Below are 23,332 nucleotides of genomic sequence, written 5' to 3' on the forward strand. Positions count from 1 at the left end.
GCCTTAATCAAAACCAAGTCAGTTTAGACTGAAAATATAGTGTTGATCTTTGTGTACAGAACAGTTTTTGTACATGTGTGCAGGCTTCAGAGCACTGGGAAAATGTGTGCTTGGTACTTTGGTTATTATGGCATATTAAGCAGAGCATTCCTGGACCACAGCGTGGATCCATTATAGAAATGAATGGGTTATATCTGCTTGTTCTGATTTATACTCAGCTAAAGGAATGCTGTGTTTAATTACTTAGTCATTCATTAAGCAAAAGGACTGATTGCTGTACTGCGCTGGTTTAGAATGGAGTAAAACAGACTGCTGTAGTATATTGGCAGTGCACAAGGCATGCATGGAACTAGAGTAGTAGAAATTCACAAGAACACATATTTTCAACATGTTTATGAGACAGCTTTATTCACTCAAATGATTTCTATCCCTATAAAAGGTTCATTCACTCAGCTATACAATATTCTCTCCGGCTGTGAGCAATGACATAGCACTACATGTTTGACTCTGGAAGCCCTTTCTGATTATCAGATCCTATCTAGTTGTTAGCAAGACAACAAAGGGAGGATAGCAGAATTGCTGGTAAGTATTTCTTCTGCACACAGAAGGTTGATAGTGCAAGGCAAGAGTCTACTTTGATCTGGTTCAACAACAGAGTGGATTACACCTCTCTGTGACTCTGAACAAAAACAAAGTTTATTCTGAGCTCTCACTGGCTAAAACTTGCTGCTAATAGCAGGAAAAATACTAGGCTGGGGGAGGTGGTGGGGACAAACACTTGCCCCTTCACATATATAGCAGGGTCCTGGTGCAAAAGCACCTAATTACCCCTATTCTGCCAGCTCCAATCAAGGGAAATAGATTGGGGCTGGTGAAACAGACCTGATGCCTGGCCTGGGGATTGGCTCCACCTGCGGGCCTGACAAGCCAGCAGTTATAAGGGCCGGGAGCCAGAAGAAAAGCTAACCAGGGAAAAGTCAGATGCCTAGATGTGGGCTGACTGAAGGAAAAGAGGGAACTAACCCTGTAAGCCTTGTATATAGCGCAACACTGGGGGTGGGAGAACTATGTATGTGTAAATAAAGCCAAGGGTGCTGCATAACTGAAAGCCTCTCTGCACTTTATTGGGACAGCCAGTGGGCTCTGGAAGAGAGTTGTGACAGAGAACCTGTCACAACATACCATATCCCCTTTGAGATCTGATGTATACCCCACAGCATTAGCAGGGTGTGCTTGCTAGTGTGCTTCTGTACACTGTGATGCTCTGTACCTCAGAGGAACACCCTAAATTCTACTGTTCATCTTTATAAAATGTTTGTGTGGTATCTAATGCAAAGTTTGTCATGTTGGGTGTCTTTGGAAGGCTCATAATGCACTGAGCATGGTTGTTACAGTGATATAGTAATTGTTACAGTAATGTTATAAAAACAAGGAGTCTGGAGGCACCTTAAAGACTAACAGATTTATTTAGGCATAAGCTTTTGTGGGTGAAAAACCCATTTCTTCAGATGCATGGAGTGAAAATTACAAATGCAGGCATTATTATACTGATACATAAAGAGAAGGGAGTTACCTCACAAGTGGAGAACCAGTGTTGACAGGGCCAATTCAAGCAGGGTGGATGTAGTCCACTCCCAATAATTAGATGAGGAGGTGTCAATTCCAGGAGAGGCAAAGCTGCTTCTGTAATGAGCCAGCCAGTCCCTATTCAAGCTCAAATTAATGGTGTTAAATTTGCAAATGAATTTTAGTTCTGCAGTTTCTTTTTGAAGTCTGTTTCTGAAGTTTTTTTTGTTCAAGTATGGCTACTTTTAATTCTGTTATAAAATATCCAGGAAGATTGAAGTGTTCTCCAACTGGCTTTTGTATGTTACCATTCCTGATGTCCGATTTGTGTCCATTTATTCTTTTATGAGAGACTGTCTGGTTTGGCCAATGTACATGCCAGAGGGGCATTGCTGGCACATGATGGCATATATCACATTAGTAGATGTGCAGGTGAGTGAGTCCCTGATGGTGTGGCTGATGTGGTTGTGTCCTCTGATGGCATCACTAGAGTAGATATGAGGATGGAGTAGGCAACAAGGTTTGTTACAGGGCTTGGTTCCTGGGTTAGTGTTTCTGCGGTGTAGTGTGTAGTTGCTGGAGAGTATTTGCTTCAGGTTGCGGGGGGCTATCTGTAAGTGAGGACTGGCCTGCCTCCCAAGGTCTGTGACAGTGAGGGGTCGTTTTCCAGAATAGGTTGTAGATCGTTGATGATGTGCTGGAGAGGTTGTAGCTGGGGGCTGTATGTGATAGCTAGTGGTGTTCTGTTATTTTTCTTGTTGGGCCTGTCCTGTAGTAGGTCACTTCTGGGTACCTGTCTCACTCTGTCAATCTGTTTCCTCACTTTCCCAGGTGAGTATTGTAGTTTTAAGAATGCTTGATAAAGATCTTGCAGGTGTTTGTCTCTGTCAGAGGGATTGGAACAATCAATTATTGGGAGTGGACTACATCCACCCTGATTGAATTGGCCCTATCAACACTGGTTCTCCACTTGTGAGGTAACTCCCTTCTCTTCATGTGTCAGTATAATAATGCTTGCATCTGTAATTTTCACTCCATGCATCTGAAGAAGTGGGTTTTTTACCAATGAAAGCTTATGCCCAAATAAATCTGTTAGTCTTTAAGGTGCCACCAGACTCCTTGTTGTTTTTGTGAATACAGACTATAGATTATAATTTCATGTATATAGTTATGAGGCTGAAAATGTATCCTCATGGCTTAAAGCAAGCCCATGCAAAAACTCTTCAAGAATAGAGATGCAGTTCACACCTCATTAGGGCATGGATAGGACAAACCCAGCCCAGGCTCACAGGAAGAATAGACACTGGCTCAAGCAGCAACAAAAGAATCTGTTAGACCCTGGAGGGAGTCACCCCCTTCCTTTGGGCAGTTTGGGACTGTGATGAGGTAATGCTCACCTGCCTCGGAAGGGCGGGGGGAGGGCAAAGCCATGAGGGAAGAAAGGACATGATAAAAGGGAGAAACATTTTGCCATGCTCTCTCTCTTCTACCTACATCTACAGACACCACCACCACCAAGCGACTGAAGCGCTGATCAAAGGAAAGGGCCTGACTGAAAAGTAACCAGCCAGCCTGTGGTGAGAAACATCTAAGTTTGTAAGGACAGTGAAAGCGTTAAGATCAACTTAGAATGCATTTTGCTTTTATTTCATTTGACCAAATCTGACTTGTTGTGCTTTGACTTATAATCACTAAAAATCTATCTTTATAACTGATGAATCTGTTTGTTCTACCTGACACAACATGTTTGGTTTGAAGTGTCAGTGCTCCGCTTGGGATAACAAGCCTGGTACATATCGATTTCTTTGTTAAATTAATGAACTCAAATAAGCTTGCAGCATCCAGTGGGCATAACAGAGGTTCCTAGGGCCGTGTTTGGGACCAGAGATATGGGCTAGTGTCCCAGCTTGCAAGTAGCTGGGAGCAGCTTACATGCCAGAGGCTATGCATGAAGAGCCCAGGAGTGGGGGTTCTCACAGCAGAGCAGTGTAAGGCTGGCTCCCAGAGTCAAGGATTGGAGTGGCCTAGCAGATCACTGGTCCAGACAACACCAGAGGAGAAGGTCACATACACTAAATAGATCAAAGTTTCTCAAACAGAGGTTGCCACTTGAGTAGGGAGAGCCCCTGGCGGGCCAGGCCTGTGTGTTTACCTGCCCGTCTGCAGGTTCGGCCGATCGTGGCTCCCACTTGCCGCGGATCGCTGCTCTGGGCTAATGGGAGCTGCTGGAAGCGGTGCAGGCCGAAGGACTTACTGGCCGCCACTTCCAGCAACGGCAATCTGGTGTGGAGGGGGGGAAAGCTGACTGATTACAGCACAGATATTAAATATGGTTCCTGGGCACCTAGTAAGATTAATCAACTTTAAGCATAATAGAAGTCAACAGCATACTATAACTGAGCCACAAACATTCTCCTTTAACAACTCTTTGTGTTTCTCAGATTGCGCAATAAACATATCATAGCAGCATAGCAATCATAAATAATCATGTTGCCTTCTCATTGGCAATTAAACACAGGTTGGCCAGAATCAAAGCAGTAGTGTTCACTCCTAGAGAGAAACACTCACTTTTGCAGGTCATTAGTTTTCTCTTCCAAGTTAGTGTAGTCTGGGCTACATCAGGGAAGACTATACCTGTTTTCTTTGAAGACAGATAGCACTACAGCACTTCCACACCATGCTGATAATACAATTCAATACAATTTGTACTGGCTATTGTTCCCCTTGTGATATATCAAAGTTTCATTTCATTTCATTCTCCCTTTATGAAACAGCCAAAAGCATTTAATGGATTAAGATATTTACATTGCATCACACGGGCAAAATATCTTTCTTACGTTAAACTTAAAACTGGGGATTCCTTACCCACTCAGGATGCACTGCAAATGCTCTCCTAGTTGTCCTAACTGAACATCTCACAGAGAATGTGCTTTCTATGTCCAGGGCCTGATTCTCCATTGCAATCTGCCTTGCATGTCATCCCACCATGAAGATGGTTCAGAGGGACTAAATCTTTCCCAGGAGGCGGCCTCCACCAGCAAAGGAGTTGGTATAAGGGGCTCTTGAACACCCTCATCTCACTGTTAATGTAGGGAGCACATTGAAGATACAGAGAAAGGAGCAGGAGAAGGGTAGCAGGAGTACAGTGTGCTGAGCTCTACTTTCTACTACCTATAAGGAGCAATGGGAAACAAAAAGTAGTTTAAAGCAGCTCTGAGTCTTCTCTGACTTACACCAGAAACAGGGCAGGTCCCTGCCTGGCCTAGAACATGCATGTGGGTTAAAAATTCTTTCCTTTAGCATTGCATCCATCTGCACTTGGGTAAGCATGAGCTGGCTGTTTTTCATCCAGTTGTTTATCTCTTGCCGGTGTCGTCAGAGTTGTACCGGTGTGGTGCTCTGCTTTCTCCTTGTTGATATCACTCGGCTGCGTGCGTGAGTTCCCTCTGTGTGCTGCCCCAGCTCTGCGCAGATAGCTGACACAGCAGACCCGACGAGAACCCCCAATAACCACAGAGTCCAGTAAGATGCAAAGTCACGTCGACTAAGTTTATTGCGACCTCGGACACAATGACAGTTCCCTGTAGGTTTCTTAGCCTAATTCAGGGCATACTACGAGAAAGTGCCTCTTGGCAATGGACTCAGCTCAGTCAGTGGTGGGAGTTTCCACTGCCCCCTCGGCTGGACAAAGACACCGCCCCAGGGATGCATTCTTATACACAGATACAAACAAGTTACACATCACACCTGACGTATTGAGGTGCAACCTTTCTACGTAGCACGGTACAACCCCTCTACGTATTAAGGTGCCGCCTCTCACCTTGTACATGTTGGTTCGATCAAAACAACTCTATCCATCATATTACCCTTTTGCCCCCGTCATTGGGATGGGCCACCCTGTTCTTTGTTATCTGTGTGGAATGTGCAAGTATGTGAATGTTCTGATATTTAGTGTTCAGTACCTTTTAGGTACGTATTTTCTTGCAGCATCAGCCCTTTCCTTGCTTCTGTGAGCAGGGCCTGCCTCTGGCTCATAGCTTAACTTTGCTTTATGTTAACAAAGTCTTGACCATTACTTTAGTTTAGGCCTCAGGCCTCATACCAGGCCTTTATTAGGGCCTGCACTTACTACAGCCGGCAGAGTGACATTGAAGTGATGAAGTTTACTGCATCTGCTGAGTAAGTCTGGTGAAGTTGGGTGTCATTGGCATCTTACAATATCCCCCAGCGTTTTCATGTGCTTTTTACAATGGAGAGGGGAGAAGGATAATCTAGGTATAATCTAGGTGTTGTGTGTGAGGCTCATTAGTACAAGAAGCAAATGTCAATCGCAATTCCTTGGGATCTGTTTGAGAGGAATGATTTGAAGCCAGTTTAGTTCTACCCCATCCATTCTGGCGAGGTGTTTATTCAGGTCAGGAGCATCAGTGATGCAATGTGTCAAACGCTGCTGCCATCGCTGTTTCCAGGAGAATGGTCACAAAAAGTTCTTTATGCTGGTGGAGAATAGGTGGTGGTGAAGTTTAGTTGTCACTGCTTCTTCAATGATTTAACTACACAATGGAGGCTGGAGATTAGATGATCATTTGTAAGAGCAATAGTGTCCCATATAAGTTTGAGAACTGGCCAGACTATTGTATGCTTTAGGGAGGCAAGTGGGCTGTCGTCTTTGAAGGGAGAGAGATTAATTTTGGTCTGCAGTGGTCCTAGTTGGTGTTTATTAATCAATAGAGGCAGAGGTATGTAGCCACCTGCCATGGAAAAAAGGAATCACACAAAGCCTACTTCCTTTACCTATGACTCCCATCAGACAAGTGACTTCTTCCTCATATAGGAAGATGAGAAACACAAATCAGAAAAAAAAAGTACTGAGGGAATAAGAGAAAAGCATTTGGATGTTTCATTCCATCCTATGAGCAAAAGCTCTGAATCTCCCTTCTGTCTGTTAAACCATCCACAGTTCTCCCTCATTTCTCCCAGTAAAGCCACTGTGACCTTTTAAAATCAGCTTAGTCACCAAACACACCCCTTTTAGCTACTGAGCCCACTAACCCTTCACTTCATGGTCTTTTCTTCTCTGTAGCAAAACCCAGCTTCCTTTCCAGTGACAAAATCTAACTCTTCTTCCCAAGCCTTCTGGGAACCCTGGAATATTGCAGTTATATATCATTGCTGGTGCTGGATGGAAAATAAACCTCTAAATGAAATTTCAATGCACAAATATTTTCTCAAAAGGTGTTATCTGATTTCTAGTCAGCTATAAGAAGTAACAAATGTGTTTTAATACAGCCCAACGCAAGATCATATATCTAGAAAGAAAGCATGTAGGTCAAGTTTACAAGCTGGGACACTATATCCTGGAATGCAGTGATACTGAAAAGGGCCTAGGGGTCATGGCAGATAATCAATTGGACATGAGCTCCCAGTATGAGGCTGTAGTTAAGGGGATTGTGATGCGTTACCCTGCCCTCTGGGGTGCCAACTGATGTATTGGGATACCACTGAGCCTGCCTGTTCCACCAGACTGAGCTCCCTTACACTGTCCTGCTGAGCCAGGCCCTCAAGCCTCCTCCAGCACACACACAGGTAGAGAGAGACTCCACTGCAGAAAGACACAGACACTGAAATCAGCATTGCATGGGTAGGCTTCAGCTAGGGAACTGCCCAGTACTCAAGTCCACCCCTCCCCCAGAGTGCAAATGTAAAATTATATTATACTGTTCAGAGAACTATACAGCATAAGTTCATGAAATTCGCCCCCTCTCTCAATGTGGAGGAAGATATGCACAGCTTCCCCCCTCGCCACAGACTGCTTTTGAGAAAACAGAAACAAGTTTGTTCACTACAAAAGAGAGTTTTTAAGTGATTATAAGGCAGTGTTTCTCAAACTGGGGTCGCCACTTGTGTAGGGAAACCCCCTGGTGGGCCGGGCTGGTTTGTTTACCTGCCCCGTCTGCAGGTCCGGCCGATCGTGGCTCCCACTGGCCGCAGTTCGCTGCTGCAGGCCAATGAGGGCTGCTGGAAGAGGCGGCCAGTAAGTCCCTCGGCCACTGCCGTTTCAGCAGCTCCCAGACGAGACAGGTAAACAAACCAGCCTGGCCCGCCAGGGGCTTTCCCTGCAGAAGCGGCATCCCCTGTTTGAGAAACACTGTTATAAGGATTAGCAAACAGAGCAAAGCAGATTACTTATCAAATGAAACAAACAGGTAAACTAAGTTTAAGATGCAAAAGATACATGAATGAATAACACTATTTAATTCAATATTGGTATTAAAATGGCTAATAAAATAAATATTTTGTTACAGTCATTTTGAAATATAACTCGATAACTACAGTTTTCAAACATCAATCAAAATAAGTATACACTTGCAGATATTCATACTTGGTGCGAAGTCTAGAGTGGGTGGTTGGGTGTTTAGTCACACAGTTTTGGTCTAGTATGTCAAAACTAATTGTATGTGCTTTAAATACAACAATATGCTAAAGAACTGAAATCTGTGGAATGTGACGAGGAGACTGGGGGATGGATCTTACTGCACTTACATTTATAAGAGGACAACAAACACTTTACTAAAGACTTATTTGAATTAAAATTTAATATGGAAATATGTGGCCTATGCTGAAAATTAGCACCCAGAACCCATAAAGAATCTGTCTTAGAAAAAAATTGAAAAATATTTGAACACTGTATTATCTTGGGAAATGGAATTTTTTAAGATGATTCTTGTTCATATGCAAAGGGTTAAATTGATTGCCAAACTGGCTGTGAGGAACAAATTTCTCCTCTGAACTATGGGATTGTTTTTCATTCTTCTTTGGTAAAATCATCACCCACAGATATCACTTTTATATAGCCCAGATGACCAGTTTCCAGTGATTAAATGGTGAACATATGAGCCTTCTGACATCTAATTTTAAAAGATATTCAGAATCATAGTATGCAACATGATGGATGTATATTCCCCTATCAACAACTCACTCTTATTCTGGCAAATCAGGGTTAGGCCTGAATTGAACCTGACAACTCTGACAAATTATGTGGTGGTTTTATGCTGTGGACAAATGTTCAGTAAGGGTTGGCTTGAGAGTGGTGAATGCATTTCTCTTGTAATACATTCAGAATTTGAACCTGCATTTCCCTTAGATAAAAGGCTAATGCATTAACCTACTACCATTGTGATTTTGAGCTCTTTCTGCAAAGACTCCATTTGACTTACACAGGAAAGAAGTTTGGTAGATTCATTTGCAGTGCTCTCACAAAATGTAACTCTTGATCAATTACTACCAGCCTGACCTTGAAGTCTTAATTATTAAATTGTTTTATATTATTCCTTGCAGTGACGACACTTACTCATTAATTTCACTACATTCCTTATTCCCAAGATATTTTTCATCAAATGAATAGCAATTTTGTCTGGCTGCTATTCTATTGATTTACATGGTTCTTATATATATATATTATAGGCTGTCTCTATTCAGGGCATTAAAATTTATCACTCAGATGTAGAAAATAGCTACAAGTATGTGGTCATTTATTTTACAATAAGTGGTTCCATTTGTCACAGCAGTTAAACTATGCTAGAGGGATAGAATTCCTGAATGCCGTATGCTTTTCTTTGTAAAATTTGTAGTGTAACAATACAACTTAGCTTTGCTTGCACAGAATAAACAGGGCAGCATAAATAATGTTTATTTAGTGACATTTGTGCTGGAAGAACCAGGTGATTTTTGAGGAATACCTGGGGTGAGGACTATTAGAAAGCTGCCTTATTTTTAACATGATTTCCAGCTGTTGTTCCCAAGGAATTATAGCACCAGCCAACAGAAGCTTATCCAAGGCTGCTGTATTGACAATTAAAGTTTGTGTACAGTGGAAATGTATGTCCTGAATTTTTCACAATGACTTTTTGCATGTCTGACTTCTCTTTGAATTTTTCTGGGCATTTCAGGCGGAGACCAATTCATTTTCTCTTGCCTTCCTTGTAATATTAAACAGCCATGTTCAAATGACAGATTCCACCCAGCAATGCCCTTCTGCAGAGTCACTGCTTGTTTTCCTCCTTGAATTTTTTTTTTCTTCCTTTGTTAGCTTTGAGTGAACTTTCAACATTCAGATTTGGGATAGGGACTATCACCATTTCCAGGTTAGGAATCGGCCCTGTCTAACTGAGACTAGATGACAACAACATAAAACTTCTGTGCTCACCTCTGTATTCTTTGTGACATTTTTTCCATCACTTGACTCCCCTCCCTCACATCCTTCCCTTTCATAAAAGATGCATCACTGCACATTAACCCTGGGGCCAGGAAGGCTGGTAGATTTCAGCCTTAGAAGCTCTGTTTCTGAGTTGTCTGACTATGTGTGTTGCACCTTCATCCTCTCCACCCTGGAGGCTGACAGCAATAGCTCAGAGCGCTCGGGGAGAAAAATCCAGAGGTTTTATCTGATGCTGCTTTTCCACTGGAAAAGTGCCTCCATGTACCCTCTGAGACAGTGAGGTAGCTCCCAGTGTCTTATTTTAATCCTATACAATATAATCCATGTTAGAATCTTAATGTTTTCTTTCTACTGCTTCCCCTATGGATTTAGTTTTTCATGTCAGATGAAAAATTTTATTTGTTGATGTTACCTGTGACTATATGACCAGGTGCTGAAGCTATAAAAAACACATACCTGCACTTAATAAAGGGCAGTTGCAAAGATTATTGCAACCATTCACATGTTGCCTCATTAATGTGTTGTAGATATATAGCAAACAAATCTGAATTTACCTTTAAAACTGCTTCAAAGGAATTGGCCTAGAAATTCACTAAAGTTTTTTCCATAGACCAGCAGTGCCCTCCACAGGGTACAACACAAATTTGTTGTGCTGCTTAATTTCTTTGATAATTCTGTTTAATTTATTATTATTAATTATTTATGATTACTCTTATTTTAGGGGAGAAGCTTAAAATATGCAGAGAAATTAAATTGCTTGATTTAGTTTTAATGTAATTTAACCATTTAAATTATAACCAAATACCAATGCCTCCGTTTAACTTCACCTTCTCCTTTCTGTTGTGATTAGCTGGAAGGTGAAAAGGTTCTTAAGTTCTTTAAAAAACTGGTGATAGATTTTTTTATTAACTTCTCACTAACTCTACCTGTGTAAAATCAGGTTAGTGGTACAAATATTCGCCACTATTCTTCTACAAAAATAAACATGCTATACAGTATGTTAGTGATTTTATTTCATAAATCTACTATAGCAGTTAGGTCATGTCATGCTTTTGCTCAGAACATCTATTTTCTTTATTTGTTAAAATAACTGGATGCCTCCTGCTAATCAAATATGAGGAGGCTGCACTGAGAACAAGACTAATGCAGAGGGCTCTGGAGGTCTGGCTTGTCCAGACAACCTGACAAGATACATTAAAGCCGATTTCCTAAACCAAATTGATGTTCTGGATGGATTCTGCCGTTGCTTAGCCATGCAAAGAGTTTTTTTTCCACCTAGGCAATTTTTGAAACTAGTTCTAATCCATAATGTCTTGATCCATATTTCCCAGATTCTAATGACAAATAAAAAGAGGAATGGATCTTGTTTAATGATCTAAGGAGGAGGAAATCCTTAGAATCTGTGCAGTGCTAGGAATTTACTTTATTCAAAAGATACATGTAGTTAACTGATGTATATCCTGTTATATTTTCCCCCGAAACTCCTCTGTTTTACCTATTGTCTTCTTGATTTATGGTCCTAGCATCAATTCTGCTGTTCTTCAAATCTGAGGAACAGCTTAAAGCATTTTTTTTACTTGAGCCCCTCTTTGTAATTTATTGGTCAAAGAGCACCCTCTCAAGCTCCAGAAGAGTTGTGATTATTTCTCTCTCTCTCTCTCTCTCTCTGTTCTTTTCTGTCTCTGTTCTATTTTTCCTACACATCTTTTTCCCCCCTTTAGTCCATTTGCTTTCCTCCTCTCCTCTGTTGTTTTGTTTGTTCTCCAGTTGTTTGCTTGCAAGAAACAACATGCTGCTCAGCGGCAGGGAGGAGGGGCAAATAGCCCTCAGTAATTTCTCTCTAAATTTGCTTATTCCTTATTGGTATTTGCCCTGTAAATATTTGTTTCTTCCTACTGTTACTAGTAATTGCAACCAACTCCCTACAGTCTGAACATTTCTTATGTAACACAACTTTGCTCTCTGGAGAGGTCAAGGAGCTCAGATATTATTTTTAGTATTACCAGGCCTCATTAATCAATTATAAACCCAAATCTGATGCAATTGTGATATACATTCCATTTGGTGTGAACCACAGAAGTTTCCAGGGGGGAAGGTAGTTAGAATGTTTTTGGTTGCCCTATCTCTAAACTGGGAAATGGTTTAAATTTTGATTTTGCACAGCCTCCTTAGTCAAGTTTTGGTTTACAAAATCAAAGTAACTGGTGGTTCAAACATGTTCCATTTTAGCCACCCAGCAAATTTTCTCCCAGGATCCCCCTTATGGAAACAATGGAGTTGCATGTCTGCCACTGAAAACAGAATATGAAGACAGTGAAGTTGTATAGATGTTTCTACGGGCCCTGTTTTAGAACTGTAGTAGCAGTAGGCATCCTTCAGTCTCAAGAGATCATGGGTGTGTAGCCCTGAGAGGTAAAGAATTTAATCAGTTGGTTTCATGGCAGCCATGGCCTTGGCTGAAGAGACCCACTCAAGAGAGACAATCTCTGTCGGCTCTGCCTTCTGCAAGCTCTTTTCTCCTCTGGTAAACTGGACCGTTTCCTCTCACAACTCTGGAGACCTTTGTTAAGGTCTTGTTTCCAAAGGCTGCGATCTTGAGTGTGATCTTCCCATTTGTTCACATCCATGTCCATTTATTTGAGGTCTCGCTTGCACACATCCTTGAAACACACTTTTGGGTGTCCATTGGGTCTTTTTCCTGCAACCAATTCGCCATAGAGGAAATCCTTTTGGATGCACCCATCGTTCATTCAGCACCCATGCCTAAGCCAGGGGAAGTGTCTCTGGGGAATGTTTGCATGCCAGGTATGCTGGCCTGCTTGAGCACCTCAGTGTTGGTGACTCTGGGTACGTCTACACTACAGGATTATTCCGATTTCACATAAACCGGTTTTGTAAAACAGATTGTATAAAGTCGAGTGCATGCGGCCACACTAAGCACATTAATTCGGTGGTGTGCGTCCATGGTCCGAGGCTAGTGTCGATTTCTGGAGCGTTGCACTGTGGGTAGCTATTCCGTAGCTATCCCATAGTTCCCGCAGTCTCCCCCACCCCTTGGAATTCTGGGTTGAGATCCCAGTGCCTGATGGGGCAAAAATCATTGTCGCGGGTGGTTCTGGGTAAATGTCGTCACTCATTCCTTCCTCCAGGAAAGCAACAGCAGACAATCATTTCGCACCCTTTTTCCCTGGATTGCCCTGGCAGACGCCATAGCATAGTAACCGTGGAGCCTGTTTTGCCTTTTGACACTGTCACCGTATGTGTACTGGATGCTGCTGACAGAGGCGATACTGCAGCGCTATACAGCAGCATTCATTTGCTTTTGCATGATAGTTATCAGCCGTTCTGTACCATCTGCTTCAATTGTAAATTGGCAATGAGATGATGGTTACCAGTCCTTCTGTACTGTACTCTCTGCTGCTGTCATGGGTGCCCCTGGCTGAGGTTGGCCGGGGGCGCAAAGACAAAAATGGGAATGACTCCCCAAGTCAATCCCTCCTATATGGTATCTAAAAATAGAGTCAGTCCTGCCTAGAATATGGGGCAAGTGTACTAGAGAACCAGTGTATCAGAGAACCAGAGAGCACAGCCACTCCATGTCAGATCCCGCAGAAATGATGAGCTGCATGCCATTCACGGGGGGTGCCCCTGCAACAACCCCACCTGTTGCTTCCCTCCTCCCCCAACCTTCCTGAGCTACTGTGGCAGTGTCCCCCCCATTTGTGTCATGAAGTAATAAAGAATGCAGGAATAAGAAACAGTGACTTGTTAGTGAGATAAAATGAGGGGGAGGCAGGACATTAAGCAGTGTGGGGGAGAGGAGCCCAGCATCCCGCTGCTATGATAGTCCAGGCAGTACAGAATCTTTTCTTTACACATGAAAGGGAGGGGGCTGATGGAGCTCAGTCCCCAGTTGCTATGATGAGGACAGTTACCAGCCGTTCTGTACCATCTGCTGGGAATGACCGGGAATCATTCCAATTTTTACCCAGGCACCCCCGGCCAGCCTCACCTGAGGCCAGCCAGGAGCACTCACGGGCTGATGATGGTGACGGATAGCAGTCATATTGCACCATCTGCCACTCAGAAGGGGCGGGGAGCGGATACTGCTCTTCACTGCCGCAGCATCGCGTCTACCAGCAGCATTCAGTACACATAGGGTGACACTGAAAAAAGTCAAGAAACGATTTTTTTCCCTTTTCTTTCACGTGGGGGGGAGGGAGTAAATTGACGAGCTATACCCTGAACAACGCTGGACAATGTGTTTGAACCTACAGGCATTGGGAGCTCAGCCAAGAATGCAAATACTTTTCGGAGACTGCTGTGGACTGTGGGATAGCTGGAGTCCTCAGTACCCCCTCCTTCCCTCCATGAGTGTCCATTTGATTCTTTGGCTTTCCATTACGCTTGTCACGCAGCACTGTGTAGCCTGGAGATTTTTTTCAAATGTTTGGGCATTTCGTCTTGTGTAACGGAGCTGTGATAGAACAGATTTGTCTCCCCATACAGCAATCAGATCCAGTATCTCCCGTACGGTCCATGCTGGAGCTCTTTTTGGATTTGGGACTGCATCGCCACCCGTGCTGATCAGAGCTCCACGCTGGGCAAACAGGAAATGAAATTCAAAAGTTTGCGGGGCTTTTCCTGTGTACCTGGCCACTGCATCCGAGTTCAGATTGCTGTCCAGAGCTGTCACAGTGGTGCACTGTGGGATACCGCCCGGAGGCCAATACTGTAGATTTGCGGCCACACTAACCCTAATCCGATAGGGCAATACCAATTTTAGCACTACTCCTCTCGTTGGGGAGGAGTACAGAAACCGATTTAAACCGATTTTTATATCGATATAAAGGGCCTCGTAGTGTGGACGGATGCGGCGTTAAATCGGTTTAATGCTGCTAAAATCGGTTTAAACGCATAGTGTAGACCAGGCCTCTGTCCCTCCTGGAGATTCCAAAGATTTGACAAAGACAATGCATATAAAAGCTGTTGAGCCTCATTTCCTGATGAGAATATAAGGTCCATGTCTCGCTCTCATACAAAGTGTGCTGATAATATATGCATGATACACACAGATCTTTTTGTATTCTGTCAGTTTGTTGCTTCAGTCTACACATACTTGTGGCAGCTTTTCCAATTCAGATGTTGAGTTCTGTTTCAAGTGAAAGGTTGACTGTGATAGTGGACCCCAGATATGTGAGTGAACTTGTTTACCACTTCAAGTTCATAGTTGTTGATCTTGAAGGAGAGTGCTTCCTCAACTTCTTGGCACATTATGTTAGTCTTTTTTTAGGCTTATAGGAAGCCTGAAATCTTGGCAGGCTTTGGAAAAACTGTCCACAAGCTTCTCAAGAACTTCTGTGTGAGTTGTCACTGCTGCATCATCAGCAAAGAGGAAGTGTTGGATAAGGGCCTCCCGAGTCTTGGTTTTAGATCTGAGTCTTGCAAGATTCAACAGCTTTCCATCAGATCTTGTGTGCAAGAGATTCCCTTAGTTAAGGAACCAAAAGCTTGTTTCAGTAGCAATAAGAAGAAGATCCAAAACAGAGTTGGGGCAAATATACAGCCTTACTTAACTCTGCTATGAATCTGGAAAGCCTCGGAGACTAAGCCGTTGTATTGAACTGTGCCATACATGTTTTCATGGAGGATCCAATCATGCTTAAGAGCGTGGGGGGACATCCAAACTTTTCTAGAAGCGCAAATAGTCCGCTTCTACTGACAAAGTCAAAAGCCTTTGTGAGATTGATTAAGGCTATATAAAGGGGCTTTTTTTTTGTTCTTTGCATGTCTTTTGTAGTTGTCTCAGTGAGAAGATCATGTTGATAGTAGAGCTTTCAGCTCTGAAGCTGCACTGTGATTCAGGATAGATTCTGTCTGCAAGGGTCTGAAGTCTGTTCAGGACAATTCGGGCAAAGGCTTTTCCCATAATACTTAGAAGGGTAATGCACAATAGTTGTTACAGTCGCTCCTGTCACCCTTGTTTTTATAGAGAGTGATGATGATATCGTCTCTCATTTCTTGTGGTGCTTTGCCTTCTTTCCAGCACAAGCAGAGCAGCTCATAAAGATGTTGCAATACAATAGGTTTTCTGCATTTTATGACCTCTGATGGTATGCAGTCTTTTCTGGGTGCCTTTCCATTTCAGAGGCCATCTATGGCAAGGCTAAGCTCCTCAAAATTTGGTTCATCATTGAGTTGCTTCATAATAGGCAGGCTTTCGATGGCATTGATGGCTATGTCCATAACAATATTTACATGAAAGTAAAGCTCAGAGTAGTGTTCTACCCAGTGATCTCTGTTATTTTTCCTGTTATTGTTTTCCCTGTTATTGATTTCAATGGGACTGTCTTCTTTGAAGTTGTACCCAAGGCTTTCTTGATCCCATCATACATGTTTCTGATGTTGCCTGCATCAGCTGTGACTTGGATGCTTTTGCATAAGTGCAGCCAATAGTCATTGGTGCAGTGTCAAGCAGTTTCTTGTACTTTGGTTCTTGCCACTCTCAACGCTTGTAAGATTTTTTTCATTTGGATCTCTCTTATAGTTGATTTGGGCTGTGTGTTTGGCCTCTCTGATGGGTGTCAACACACTGGAATATGCATCAAACCAGTTGTTGGTCTTGTTTTCCTTCTTCCCAAAGGCTGACCGATCTGCGTCATAGATCGTGTTCTTCAGTTGCTCCCACTTCAGCTGGGTGCTTGTGGCACAATCACTGGAGTCAAGGGCTTGTGTAGTTTGTTCTTATAATGCTGTGACTTTTCTTGGTCTGCTATGGCACTGATGTTAATACGAGGACAACTTTTTACTTTAGATCTGTGTATTTTCTTTGGTTTAAGTCTGACCTGGCTGCATACCAGAAAGTGGTCTTCATCATAATCAGCACTTTGATAACTGCAGGTAATGAGGATGATATTAAAGTTGGTACGCCTTGTGTGATAAGGTCCAGTTTGTGCCAGTGGCCAGATCTGGGATATTTCCAAGAAACTTTGTGTTGTGGCTTTGTCTTAAAGAATGAGTTTATTACACAGAGGTCATAAAGGGAACATAATTCAAGCAGTCTCTGGCCATTTCCATTCATCTTACCAGTTCTGTGTTGACCAAGACAGTTGGCCATGCTACATGATCAGCTTCCACCCTTGAATTGAAGTCCCCTAGCAGGAAAACATATTCGTGTTTTGGAATCCTGCTAATGGTGGTCTTCAACTGGTTGTAGAACTGGTCCTTGATGTTAGAAGACAAGGAGAGTGTTGGGGCATACACACACACAAGGTTGATTGGTCCCTCAGATGTGAACAAGCATAGTGCCAAAATTCTCTCTGATCCATTTGTAGGTTGCTCAGCCATCCCCAGAAGTGAGTTCTTGATGGCTCTCACGTTTCTTCAGTGATTTTCCCCTGCTAGAAAAATGTGTAGTCTTTTCCCCTGAGACATCCACTTGATGCTAGCTGTGTTTTTTGGAGGGATGTGATATCCACATTGAGTTTAGAACTGTAGAAACATGATTATAGTTGGTGATATGTGAACTGAAAAACTACAGTTTGACAGTCAGATCCCAGGCTGAGTATACAGGGCTGCCAATTTCAAATAGCAAACCTTATGAATTGAGCAGATGTAATCTGGGAAATAATAGAGACACAATAAATATTGGGCACTCACAGTGTTAAGAGACTAACAATGGCAGGAGGCTTTTTTTTTTTTATGGACCATAATGGTTGGCGACCCTTGGCATCTTCCTGTAGCCTGCACTACCCAAAATCACAGCTCCTAATGTTGCACCATACATCCTTCTGCATCCTCTGCAACTTTCTTTGAGGCCAGGTCTATACTACAGACTTATATTGGTATAATTGTGTCACTCATGGAGAACTCCCAGTTAATACGGAGAAATGTCAGGTTTATACAGTCATTCCTAGAAGTAGGAACCACTTCCCCGAATATTATGGAGCTTAGGTAGGGGCAATATAGGTATTGTATACATTTAGTTTGGGATATCCTGGGATAAATAGAGTTGACATGTTTTAAAATAAGTTTACATTCCTAAGAGTGAGGGCGGGGGACAGTGCAGCCTCTGCATACTGTACCACCAATACATGGCAAAATAAATTACTGTCAGTTTAACAGAGAGAACATACCCACTGAGAATTCTGTCAGCCCTGGGATTCTGAGCAAGCCATGTTTATTGCCTGATTAAATATTAATAAGAGGTGAGGTCATGCTCTTTTGTAAAATCCCATTAGTAAACTGAACACCAGTGTAAAAAAAATCTAACTTCAGCATTATTTGTAATATGCCCTATTTAGAATTGCATGACTAGCAGTCAGCAAATAAAACTGTGAGATCTCTCTATCTTTATTGTGAAGAAACATTAGTCTTCCCCACAGAACTTCCAGGCAGGAGTCTGGGGAATTTCACAAGCCCAGTCTAAAAAAGTATTCGGATTGAGGTGGTGGGCTCAGCTGAGAATAATGTTCCATTTGTCGAAGAATATGAATTTGGAAAAGACAGAGCCTCTTCTTCTGGGCAGCTGGAAGCATTATTGAGCAGACACTCTCAGCTGACTTTTGCAAAGTGCAGCATTTATATTAACCTTCAGCACTGCTTGTCCAAGGTCTGATTATAGAGCCACACTGGGGTCTTGTGGGAGAGGTCTTGTTGTCCTACTTTCCAAATTGCACTTTGAGTGCAGTAACCATTATTATTTAAGATTTGTATATTGCACCATAGCTGTATATGGCACGTTAGAGAGAGGAGAATGATTTATTATTTGTACTACAAGAGTGTTTAAGGGCCAACCAAGATTGAGACCCTGTTGTGCTAAGCACTGTACAACTATAGAGTATTTAGATGTTCCCTGCCCCAAAATGGTTGCAGTTTCTGACTTGTGGAATTTACAATTTAGGTTAGATGTGACGTGATGTAATGCAGAGAAAGAGATTATCAGGCCAGGGAGGGAGCCTTAAATAAAATAAGTACAGCTGGTCAAAGAGAAGAAAAAAACCATGGAAAATTGGCTAAATTTCCAGTGGAAAAAAATAGATTTTTCATTTAAAATTTGAGTACCGAAAAGCTTTTTTGGGGAAAAAAATGAAAATGCTACTATAGTACATTGTGGGAATTATAGTTTGAGTGGTTTATGTCCCCATTCTCCTCTGTTGGCTGGGGTCCTCAGCTGGATAGTATTGGTCGTGATGCAGCATGGCCAATGGACGTCCAAGAAGGCAGTTGTGGTGCCTTACGGGAAAGATTACAGCAGGGGAGCCCAATTCAGAGAGAAGAAAGGGGATATGAGCCACCCAACTACAATGCCCATGAGGTACTGCAACAGCATGTCCAAATCAAAGTATTTCTGGATTTGAGTGTTTAGTTTCAATGAAAAGTCAAAATTTTCCATGGGAAGTAGAAACTTTTTGCAACAAAATTTGTTTATTCAAAAAACTGGTTTTCTGTCAAAACAGTATAGACAGAAAAATTTTGACCAGCCTTACAATAAGATTATGATGTAGCTTTTTATTTTTGCAAGGCATGTATTATGTCAATTTCTAATTTCAGGTGTTGGTCTGGAAGTCCTTCCTGGAGAGACTATGGGGGGGAAATGGATTTGAAAGAAGGAAGCTGAAGGAGGATGCATACAGGAGCTGAGGTGACATTCCAGGTATAGAGGCAAAATGAGAGAATTTAAAATTTCCTTTTAAGAGAAGGAAACAAAGAGGATGACAGGATCGTGTTGGTAACAAAAAAGGACTGGGGTTATACCAGAAGAAGGGCAGCACAAAATCAAGGAGTAGGCAAAAGTCCCACATTCCTCTTATTTATACTCTCTGTCAACTGCCTTTTAAGAGGCAGCTTTTGCTTGGGGAGTCCAAATCCAAAGTCAAACATTTGGGATCATACAGACCCCGATATTTCAAAGTGAGTGCACAAACAGGCACATTGCTTTTGTTCATGCTTAAATTGCACATGCATGCAGCACTTGGGGATTAGTGTATGTATGTACTTCTGTGTCTACAGCCCTGACATGCCTGTATATAGCTGATATTTTCCATGTGGAATCAGAGGGTTTGCACCTTTGCATGCTCACTTTAAAACATATGGGTCTTAATCTGTCTGAGCCTTAGTTTTCTCATCTCGAAAATCAGCAAAATAAGACAGTACCCACCACACAGTAACCAGGAGGGGCAAATGATTTAAGGTCCATGAGTGAAAGCAAAATGCAATCTGCCGACAGGAGTCAGTTTAGCAAGAAAAGTACTCTTCAGTAATCACTTGTGCTGAAACTCGGTGAGAAAAAAAAGCTGTTACAGTGGAATTGAACAATGAGCTAAGACTCGGCAGCAAAATCCCTCAGTATGCCTACTACCTTACTATAAGTGTGTGCTGAAGCAAATAAACTAATATATTGTACCTGTTCTGAAATGTATTTAAGATCCTAAATCAAAACATATATGTAGCTTAATGTCCAAATTCTGCTGTCGTTTATACTTATGTAGATCCAGAGCGATTACATTCAAGTCAATGGAATTATTACAGATTTATACAAGTACAAGTGAGAACAGAATTATGCATGGTATTTTGAAAGTGTGTCCCTTCTTCACATACTAGAAAAGACTGAATTTGGGATTATTCATTTTCCATAAAACAGTTGATGAGATCACAGATATTTAGGACCAAATTCCACTCCTTGTTACAGATTAATAAATTATGAGTCCAGAAAGGATCATTATCATCATCCTCAAATCTATTGTCCTGTATAACATAAAATTTCATCCCGTGATTCCTGCATTTAACCCCAAAATTTATGATTTCACATCAATTAGAAAAAATCTAGGCTCGATGTAAGGATGCCACATGGTGCCACATCTAATGGTAAACTGTTCTAATGGTTAATTACCCCATAATCTTTTTTCAAGTTTGATTTTTTTCTGACTTCAACTTCCAGTTGGTGGAATTTGTTATGGCTTCATCTGCTACATTAAAGAGCCTTCTGCTATCAGACATCTTCTCCCTATTATAGGTATGTAAATACTATGATTAAGTCACTTGTTAGACTTTCCTTTGATAAGCTAAATGGTAGGGCTGGATGGTTAACCAGATTTTTCCATATATTTTCCAGGAAATTCCATTATTTTGATTTTTTTCCCCATTCCACATCAATGAAAACAAAAAAATGGAATCTCTCATGAAACAAAATTCTAGAAAAAATATGTTCAAGTCAATCAAAACATTTCATTTTGATAAAAGCAAAATGTTTCATTCTTTGTCTTTTAATTTTTTATATTGTGTGTGTATACATATAGATTAATTTTAAAAATTGAAACACAAATTGAAATGTTCCATTCCTAAAATAAAACTTTAACAGAATTCTTTAGTCTGTTTTTTCTAAAACAAACATTTCATCAAAATCAACATATTTCCACAAAACATTTTATTTTTGACAAATCCATATTTTTCCAACTAAAAATGTTCCACTGGAAAACTTCAATCCCACTCTACTAAACAGATTGAACTCCTAGAATATCTCATTTTAAAATGTGTTTTCCAGAACATCAGTCGTTGCCAGGACAGAAAGAGCAGACATCACAAATGTGTTTTAAGTACACCACAACATTAGGAAATGACAACATAGGAAACTATTTGAACAACTTGTCCACTGCAGGTCAACCTTCTTCCATAAACCATACAACTGGAGAAAGGATCTCCTTTAGTCCACCCTGCCCCTCCCAAAGTTTAACCTGTAGCAACACCAGTGCTGGGATCAGGGGCGGCTCTAGGAATTTGGCCGCCCCAAGCACGCCGGTCCCGCGGCTCCGGGGGACCTCTTGCAGATGTGCCTGTGGAGGGTCCGCTGGTCCCGCGGCTCCGGTGGACCTCCCGCAGGCATGACTGGGGAAGGTCTGCCGGAGTCGCCTGCCGCCCTCCTGGCAAAATGCTGCCCGAAGCGTGCGCTTGGTGCGCTGGGGTCTGGAGCCGGCCCTGGCTGGGATCCCCTCAACCTCCCTCCATAGAAGTGTTGAGGGTATAGGGATATGGCTTGGTGCCTGGCTGGGCCAGACGTCTCCTTTAGGGGATGCCCTGCTATAAGCCTATTTCTAATTTAAATTTACAAGGAAACTAGACCCCCTACTAATCAATCATGAATATCCTAAAACCTAACCTGCTCACTGAGTCTCTGGCCTGCCAATGGGAGGAAGAAAAACAACTCTACATACCTTAAACCTATCTGGCAGTATGAGGAAAAATTCCTTCCCAGCCCCAAAAGGGTAACTAGTATGATGAGCCATAGCAAGGTCCAAAGACCCACTCCTATTCTAATTCCAAAGGGGTGAGTGGAGCTTCAGGAAAGCTGTTGCTCCCAAGGGATGGTGCCTCAGGAAGGGGAATGGTCTTATAAAATCTCGTTTCCTCATCACAGGATCCAATGAGCTTCTAGTGCACCCTTCTATCTAGCCAAGGATCCCCAGGACAAGACTGATCACCTACAGAGGGCATGCGGGAAGGGGGAGGAAAGAAGAGATAATCCTTAAAGAGACCCCAGAGGGACCCCACTAGAAAGTCCCACAATGGATGATTTGCAATTGCTTTTCTGAGATATATCTCTCAGCTTGTTTTACAGCCATCTAATATGGGCCATGTTAAATTTGTGTCATGATAATTTTTGAATCAATATGTCACATGGCACTGTGTCAAATGCCTTGCAGACGTCTAAGTATATTACATCAACACAGTTGTCATTTTTTATCAACTAGTCTTGTCAAAGAACAATAACAAGTTAATTTGACAGGACCCATCTTCCACGAATGCATGCACAACTGCCACTGGAAACAACAGGACTACTGAAGTACTTAGATACTGATAGCTTGCTGAACTGTGGCCTCTATAAAGAAAAGCCTGATCAAGCATAGGCAGCAGACACTGTAACACTATTTAAGAGACACTGGTGTACTTTGTTAGCTTCAGTTATCCAATTTCTGGCTAGTATTTGCGTGGGAGCTGGGGGGGAAAAAAACTTGTATCCTGTCACTGGAGAACTGGGATGAATTCACAAGAAATCTAAAAATGTCTCTTTGCTAACCTTTGGCTTTTGGGCTAGTTAGCAAATGTTCATCTCAGCAGGTCTATTATATCTCCTGTTGTTGGATGTGATAAATGACAGTAATTTTTTTACAGCATGTTGCTAGCTGGAATCTGGTGAGTAATATCATCTGCTATGAATTGTGCTTGGTTAATGGCCCTCTAATTGGAGGTTTTGAAACTATGTACTATGATACTGAAGTGTCCCCAGTAATCTCTGCATTTCCAGTGACTACCTTAGTAATTCTGTCATTTCCACCACAGCTATATTCAGCCACTTATTACTTTCAGACAAAAATGCTAATCTAAGATTTCTGTATTCGTTTGGTCAAGTGCAGAATTTTGTTATTTTCACTGGCAAACCCAGATTTCACCACCGCAAATTGGAAAAAAAAAATGTGTCTTGGAACTATCTATAATATTGGGACACTGAACTGGAAGGGAGGCCAATCCTCTTATTTCACAGGCAACCCCATC

The 23,332-nt window shown here is 42.1% G+C and overlaps 1 long non-coding RNA gene across 2 annotated transcripts; it reads left to right on the forward strand.

Moving 5' to 3' along the window:
- Positions 1-976: 976 nt before the first annotated feature.
- On the forward strand, positions 977-20,933 carry LOC120396096. 2 transcript variants are annotated; one of them, XR_005592980.1, is made up of 4 exons: positions 977-1,026; positions 19,337-19,439; positions 20,724-20,798; positions 20,898-20,933. It is a non-coding gene; the product is annotated as an uncharacterized LOC120396096 (long non-coding RNA). The 2 variants fall into 2 exon arrangements; XR_005592979.1 differs by lacking the exon at positions 977-1,026 and adding an exon at positions 3,089-3,143.
- The last annotated feature ends 2,399 nt before the right edge of the window (positions 20,934-23,332 follow it).

The sequence above is a fragment of the Mauremys reevesii genome, linkage group 1 (assembly GCF_016161935.1).
Source record: "Mauremys reevesii isolate NIE-2019 linkage group 1, ASM1616193v1, whole genome shotgun sequence".
Lineage (NCBI taxonomy): Eukaryota > Metazoa > Chordata > Testudines > Geoemydidae > Mauremys > Mauremys reevesii.